Here is a 7,264-nt window from a genome sequence, read left to right as displayed (position 1 = left end):
TTGATCAATATGGTTCAGAATCAGAAGTTCCATGGCTTACCTATGGAGGATCCCTTGGAGCATCTGGATCAGTTTGACAGAGTTTGTGATCTCACTAAGATCAATGGGGTATCTGAAGACAGTTTCAAACTGAGATTGTTCCCATTCAGCCTTGGAGATAAGGCACATCAGTGGGAAAAGAACCTCTCAAGAGGATCCATCCACACATGGGAGCAATGCAAGATTGCCTTTCTATCCAAGTTCTTCTCAAGCTCAAGGACTGCAAAGCTAAGGAACCAGATTTCCAGCTTCACTCAACATTCTAATGAGACCTTTGGAGAAGCTTTGGAAAGGTTTAGAAGCTACACAAATCAGTGCCCACATCATGGCTTTTCAGAAGCCTCTCTCCTTAGCACTTTGTATAGAGGAGCTGTTCCTAAGATCAGGATTCAGTTGGACACAGCATCAAATGGAAATTTCTTGGCAAAAGAAATCAATGCAGCTCTGGAACTTGTTGAGAACTTAGCCATGAGCCAAGACACTTATGGGGAAGATTATGATAGAAGCTATAGAGGAGAAGATGCTTGTAGACACCAAGAGCTGGAAGAGAAGATCAAAGTGCTGAATATCAAGCTTGACAAAGCCCTAGCTGCCACTCAAAAGCCTATACACTATGTGAGTGAGGAGAAGAGATGCTTCACAAATATCAATGAAGAGGGTCTCACTCAAGAGGAGTTGCATTTCATTGGAAATCAAAACAAGTTCAATGGTTACAACAACTTCAACAACCACCAGAACTTGTCCTATAGGAGCAACAATGTGGCCAACCCCCAAGACCAAATATACCCTCCTCAAAGCTTTGTTCAACAGAATCAGTACCAAGGTAACTCCCAAGGTCAACAGGGTTTTCAGCAACCAGCGGTTCAGAATCAAGGGAATAGCTTCACAAATCAAGTCAGCCTACAGCCAAAGGCTCCACCTCCTGGTTTTGGCCCACCAACTGTTCAACAAAGTCCTGATTTCAATGTTCTTCTCCAACAGCTCTTACTAGGACAACAAAAGATGGTATCTGACCTGGAGACACTGGGCACTGAACTAAAGTCTATTAAAAAGAACAAGGGCATCTGCACTTCTGAACCACAAGTCTCTCTTCCTGGTAAAGCTCTTCAAAACTCAAAAGATTATTGCAATGCCATCTACTCCAATGAGGACCATTCAGCTGCTGTACAAGAGATTGAAGACCTCCTTTATGGGCAAGTTTGTACTGAGAATGCACACACTCAAGTGGATGAGGACACCATTATAGATGATTTCATGGGCTTCTTACATGAACTCAATGAGGACATTGAGAGCAAAAGTGTGGGGGCAGCCGGTTCAGTTCTTTCTGTTCAGCAAAGGAATGATTCAGTGTCTATTGAAACAAAGGAGCTGCCAACTGGTCAAGCAAAGCTAACAGATTGTGCGTCCACCTCTGAATCAACTCAGATGAAGCCCACCTCCCTCCCAAAGCTAGGCAACCCAGGGAAGTTCACCATCTCTTGCACTCTTGGAAACTTTAGAGTTGAGAATGCTTTGTGTGATTCAGGCTCAAGTGTGAGTATAATGTCTAAAGATATGATGGAGAAGCTAAAGGTCAAGTCTATAACGTCCTACCCCTCTTCTATCACCTTTGGTGATTCCTACTCCAAGAAACCATATGGATTTTTAGAAGACTATCCACTTCAAGTTGGTGAATGCATAATTCCCACTGATTTTGTGATCATGAAGATGAAGTGATACGTTCATAATTTGCACCATTTAGGTTGCATAAATCATTCCAAATCATGTTTTATTTCATGCATTTTAGGTCCTTAGGGTTTGTTTTAGAACTTAGGAGATGCATTAGGTCCCAATGAGTCTTTGCATGTTTTGAGTGTCTATCAGGTGAATATGGAGCTGAAAAGACGAATCTAGGAGGTGGAATGGTGAGCAAAGCTTGAAAAAGTGGAAAACTTGGGTCTATGGAGGTTATCGGCCATTCTCGCTGGCCAGGAAGGTTTTGTCGACCATTTTCACGTACCGCGGGTGGACTTTGTCGACCAAAACACGTACCGCGAGTGAAGTGTATCGGCCAAAATCTCCGGGTGCAAACATGTCTTAGAAATCGCCTGTCCGGGGAACTTTCCGATCCGATTCAGATGGCGGGTGCTTCATAGAAGTTGGAGAGCATTGGATCACGGTCTCATAGCAAGTGGAATCGTGGAATTCGGACGCGTGAGCAGAGAGTTAAGCTCGTCGGAAGGAGCCCCTATCTCGCAGGTATTCCGGACCGAGCAGATCAGTTCTGAAGGATGCGAAGGACGGTGCACTTCCAGGCCGATTCAGTTTCCGGGTCCTTCATGAGAATCAGAGAAATTTGAGTCTTCTTTCCAGAACGTCCAAGAGCATTCAATTCGGATCTATGAGCAGAAAGATATGGTCTCCGGAATGGACACATCTTTAGACGCCTCTCTCTGGTCGTGTACATGCACTGCAAAGATGTGCCCTCCAGGGAGCCTTAAACTTCCCAAGCACCGAAGCTTCCTTCACCAAAGTTGGAGATAAATGAGTCCTCTGTCTTCTGCAACCGAAATCATTCAATTCGGACAAGTCTCATAGGAGTTACACTCTCCGGAATGCGAAGTGGTCTAAGCTGCTCTGGATGCTGCGAGATGGGCTTGCGACTTGGTTAACCCGCAGGCCTGAAGATGAACGCCTGAATGCTGATGCTGCGAGTTGATATGTGCAGGTGAACTATCACTGGAAGAGGTCTGAAGCTCAAGAGCAAGAGAAATGCTAAGTCCACAATCGTGCGACTTAGGCATGCGAGTTAGCCGTGCCTGGAACTATGCCGCACGATCACTCGCAAATCACTCCGACTTGAGCCTGCGACCTAGGTGCAATAGAGACCAACCCGCACAGTTTATACATTCCCCAGAAACCGCCTTAGCCCTGCGAGTTGGAGAGGAAGGAGACCAAGCCGCAGCAACACTCGCAAAACACTCCTACTTAGGCGTGCGGCTCAGACAAGGCGATTCAGGCTTCACAAGACAAGTCTTCATCTACTGCGACTTAGGTGTGCGACCTGGGACATACTGGACCGACCCGCAGTAATTCCCACTTTATCCATTAAAGCCGGGTCAGGACCCGGTTTGTTCCGGGCTGACCCGGTTCGTTTTTAAGGAAGTATAAATACTTTTTAAGGTTTTTTGGGAGAGGATTAAGTTTTATTTCCTTTGTCTCTTGCCTCTTTTGTGAAAGACTCCATTAAGAAGAGAAATATCTATATTTGAGTGTTTAATCAAGAGAGTTTAAAGAGATCTGGGTGTTTAAAGCTGTTTTCTTTTGAATCTATCATCTCCATCTCCATTTCTCATCATTAATCATGCTAATCTTCTCAACTTGCAAAGGTTTAAGAGAGATTAGTATGATTAGTGAGTAGTCACCCTAATGAGGTTCTAGATGTGTAGGTTAGGGTGCTAAAGTGTTAGATTAGGAGTGCTTAGGGCTAGATTCATTGATTCATCTCTCTAAACAGCTGTTCTCTATGCTAGATCCTTGATAATCACTTGAGATCTAGATTCTGGGAATTTCATGCACCAAAAGTGTTTGATGAAATTCCTGAAAGAGCTGTATTAGAGGTTTAAGCATTTTTCTGCATGATGATGTATTGTTATTTGCTTGAATGATCATTAAGAGCTGTTTGTTAATGCATATTGATTCATGTTTCACAAATGGGAATTTGGTTTGAAAATGGATTAGTATAGGGGTTAATACCTTCATGAGAGGATTAACCTAGATTTGAGTTCTTAATCATTTGAATCATGTCTCATCATTGTCATTAGCATTTCTAGTTTAGCACCAAAGCACCCTAACCAACTATCATGTCTAGAATCTCATGCCTCCATCATATCATATTCACATCATTTGTCATTGCTTAGTTCTTGATTAGTCATTGTCATTAGTCTTTAAACCTGTTTAAGTTTGTTAGTTGTCATTAGTTAACCAAAACCCACTCTTGTTTGCTTGAATTAAGAACTTGATCATATAGCTTAGTGTCTATCACCACATTCTTGGATTGATTAACCTCTTTGTGCTACTTTGACAAGGGGATTGATAGCCCTGAGACCTTAAAAAGTCATGTCTATCAATTGGCGCCGTTGCCAAATTGTGGTTTGATTAGCATTAAGCTCTGATCTGTTCTTGAGATCAAGTGCTTACTTTCTTGTTTTTACTGATTCCTTTCAAGTTCTGTTTGTGATTTCAGGTGTATGAACACCAGGTCTAGATCAAGAAGCTGTGGTCCTCCTTTTCCTCTAAACGACAACATCAACCTTTTGGTACCAAGGAGGAGAAGAGACAGACGTGGTAGACAAATTGATCAGACCGAGATGGCAGAACAAGGAGATCACGTGGTAGATATAGAACAACCAGTTCAGGAGCAACAGGCTCAAGGTCATGGAGCAGGTATTGGAGTTGGTCAAGGGCTTCACTAGGGTAATGTTCAGCAGGAACAGGCGCACCACCAACAAGCTTATGTCCACCAGGGACAAGCTCAAGCTCATCAACAGAGGCATCAGGCCAATGTTCAGCAAAGACACCAAGTGCACCACCTACCCCACCCTTTCCACCCACAAAAACGAAGATATGAGCAACCCCAAGTCTATGTTGGAGAGAATAACAGGGCCAATGCTCATCAGTATGGAGCTGGTATTCAGGCACCTCCTGTGCAAAACAACAACTTTGAAGTGAAGGCATCTTTGCTGAATATGGTCCAGAACTCAAAGTTCCATGGGTTAGCAATGGAAGACCCCTTGGAACACTTGGACCAGTTTGATAAGGTGTGTGATCTGACCAAGATAAATGGAGTTTCAGAAGACAGCTTTAAGCTAAGACTATTCCCATTCAGTCTTGGTGATAAAGCTCATCAATGGGAGAAGAATCTTCCAAAAGGCTCCATTCAAACCTGGGAGCAATGCAAGCAAGCCTTCTTATCTAAGTTCTTCTCCACCTCAAGAACTGCAAAACTGAGGAACCAAATCTCTAGCTTCACTCAGCACAGCAATGAAAGTTTTGGTGAAGCATATGAGAGATTCAGGAGCTACACAAACCAATGCCCACACCATGGGTTTAGTGAAGCTTCTCTTCTCAGCACACTTTATAGGGGAGCTCTTCCCAAGATTAGAAACCAGCTGGATACTGCTTCCAATGGGAACTTTCTAGGTAAAGAGATACATGCTGCTTTAGAGCTAGTGGAGAACTTAGCATTGAGCAATGATACTTATGGTGAAGACTATGACAGATCAAATAGGTCTGAAGGTTCAAGCTCAGAACAGAGGCTCACCAGAGAAGTTAAGGAGTTGAGGAGTGAATTAGACAAGCTGAAATTCACCACTCAGAAGCCAATACATTTTGTTGGAGAGTATGAGGAACCTTCTCAAATCTTTGAGATCATAAGTGAAGAAGGTCTTACCCAAGAGGAGCTCAACTACATTGGGAATCAGAGGTTCCAAAGATATCAGTATGGTAATGCCAATCCAAGCCTCTCTTACCGGAACACCAATGTAGCTAACCCACAAGACCAGGTCTATCCCAATTCTCAAGCTCTAAAGAACTTTGTTCCCAAGAACAACTTTCAAGGATCATTCCAACCCAAGAATCAATTTGGTCAGAATCAGAGTTTTGGTCAGCAACAGCAACCATTTCAGGGCACTGGTTACACTTCACAGCAGCCAAAGGCACCACCAGGGTTTGGTCCACCACAGTTCCAACAGCAGGCGCCGGTTCAACAACAGTTTCCGCCGCCAATGGTTCAACAGCAGCCACAGATGGGTACAGATATGGTTGGTATTCTGCAACAACTACTTCAGGGTCAACAGACTATGCAGCAGGAAATCAAGGAACTGAAGCAAAACCAGGCATCAAGCTCAAGGAACCAAGGTCACCTACCTGGAAAACCAGAACCCAACCCCAAGGAATATGCCAAAGCCATTACACTGAGGAGTGGCAAGGAGTTACCTGGTATTGAGAACAACAAAGTGATCATTGAGGACAATGATCAACCTGAGGGGGAGGCAGCCTTAAAGGATGATCAAGTTGCTGAGAAACCAAGGACAGAAAAGGGTAAAGAGGTAGCAAAGGAACCAGAACCAGAGAAGAAGTATATGCCACCACCTCCATACCAACCCAAGCTCCCATTTCCAGGGAGATTTAAGAAGCAACTAGTGAACAAGGCAAGAGCTGTATTTGAGAAGGCACTCAAAGAGACACCACTCACAATGCCTCTCATTGATGCATTCTTAATGATGCCAAAGATGGGGAAGTTCTTGAAGGATGCAATTCTGAACAAGACAAAAGAACTTCAAGGCATGGTAGTACTAAGTCATGAATGCAGTGCTATCATTCAGAAGAAGTCCATTCCAAGGAAGTTAACTGATCCAGGGAGCTTCACACTCCCTTGTGCCATTGGACCTCTTCTATTCTCTGGATGTCTTTGTGATCTAGGAGCATCAGTCAGCTTGATGCCATTCTCCATAGCAAAGAAGCTGGGCTTTAGAGTTTTCAAACCTTCAAAGATTTCTCTTATCCTTGCAGATAAATCAGTTAGATTGCCTGTTGGTATGTTGGAAGATCTACCTGTCAAGATAGGTGGTTTTGAGGTTCCAACAGATTTTGTTGTGCTGGAAATGGATGAGGAACCAGTAGATCCTCTCATCTTGGGCAGGCCATTCTTAGCCACTGCAGGAGCTATTATTGATGTGATAGGTGGGATAATAGAGCTTCAACTTGGGTCTGAAAGGCTCAAGTTTGATGTTAATGAGATGACGAAGAAACCCACCATTGAAGGTCAATGTTTCTATGTGGAGACAATGGACCAGTTGGCTGATGAGTTGCTTGAGGAGCTGAACACTGAGGATCCTCTTCAAGCTGCTCTAACTCAAGAACAAGGAGATAATGAGCTCTTGGCTGAAGCAAGTGAAGGGTATAAGCTGTATCTGGACAATGCAAGAGAGCTGGGTCCTGAAGCAAGGTTTTTGGAGCTGGAACAAAGTGGCTCTGAAGTCTGTGCTATCAAGGAATCAGTCACCAGCCAAAGCAGCTTGGACCAGGACTGGAATGAGGCTGATGCACCCTCTGTTGAGCTCAAGCCTCTACCAACAGGGCTCAGGTATGCGTTCTTAGGCCTGAACTCTACTTTTCCCGTGATCATAAATGATAACTTGCTGGAGCATGAGGAACGTGCATTACTTAGTGAAATAAGGAAATT

At 43.8% G+C, this 7,264-nt stretch overlaps 2 non-coding genes across 2 annotated transcripts; both read right to left on the bottom strand.

Moving 5' to 3' along the window:
* Nucleotides 1-264: 264 nt before the first annotated feature.
* On the bottom strand, nt 265-371 carry LOC112086313. Its single transcript, XR_002899435.1, has one exon. It is a non-coding gene; the product is annotated as a small nucleolar RNA R71 (small nucleolar RNA).
* Nucleotides 372-5,021: 4,650 nt separating this feature from the next.
* Nucleotides 5,022-5,128, bottom strand: LOC112086271. The gene has a single exon (XR_002899393.1). It is a non-coding gene; the product is annotated as a small nucleolar RNA R71 (small nucleolar RNA).
* Nucleotides 5,129-7,264: the final 2,136 nt, after the last annotated feature.

The sequence above is a fragment of the Eutrema salsugineum genome, unplaced genomic scaffold (assembly GCF_000478725.1).
Source record: "Eutrema salsugineum unplaced genomic scaffold, Eutsalg1_0 scaffold_21, whole genome shotgun sequence".
Lineage (NCBI taxonomy): Eukaryota > Viridiplantae > Streptophyta > Magnoliopsida > Brassicales > Brassicaceae > Eutrema > Eutrema salsugineum.
The sequence above is the reverse complement of the archived record's forward strand: the minus strand, read 5'-3'. Positions and strand labels throughout refer to the sequence as shown.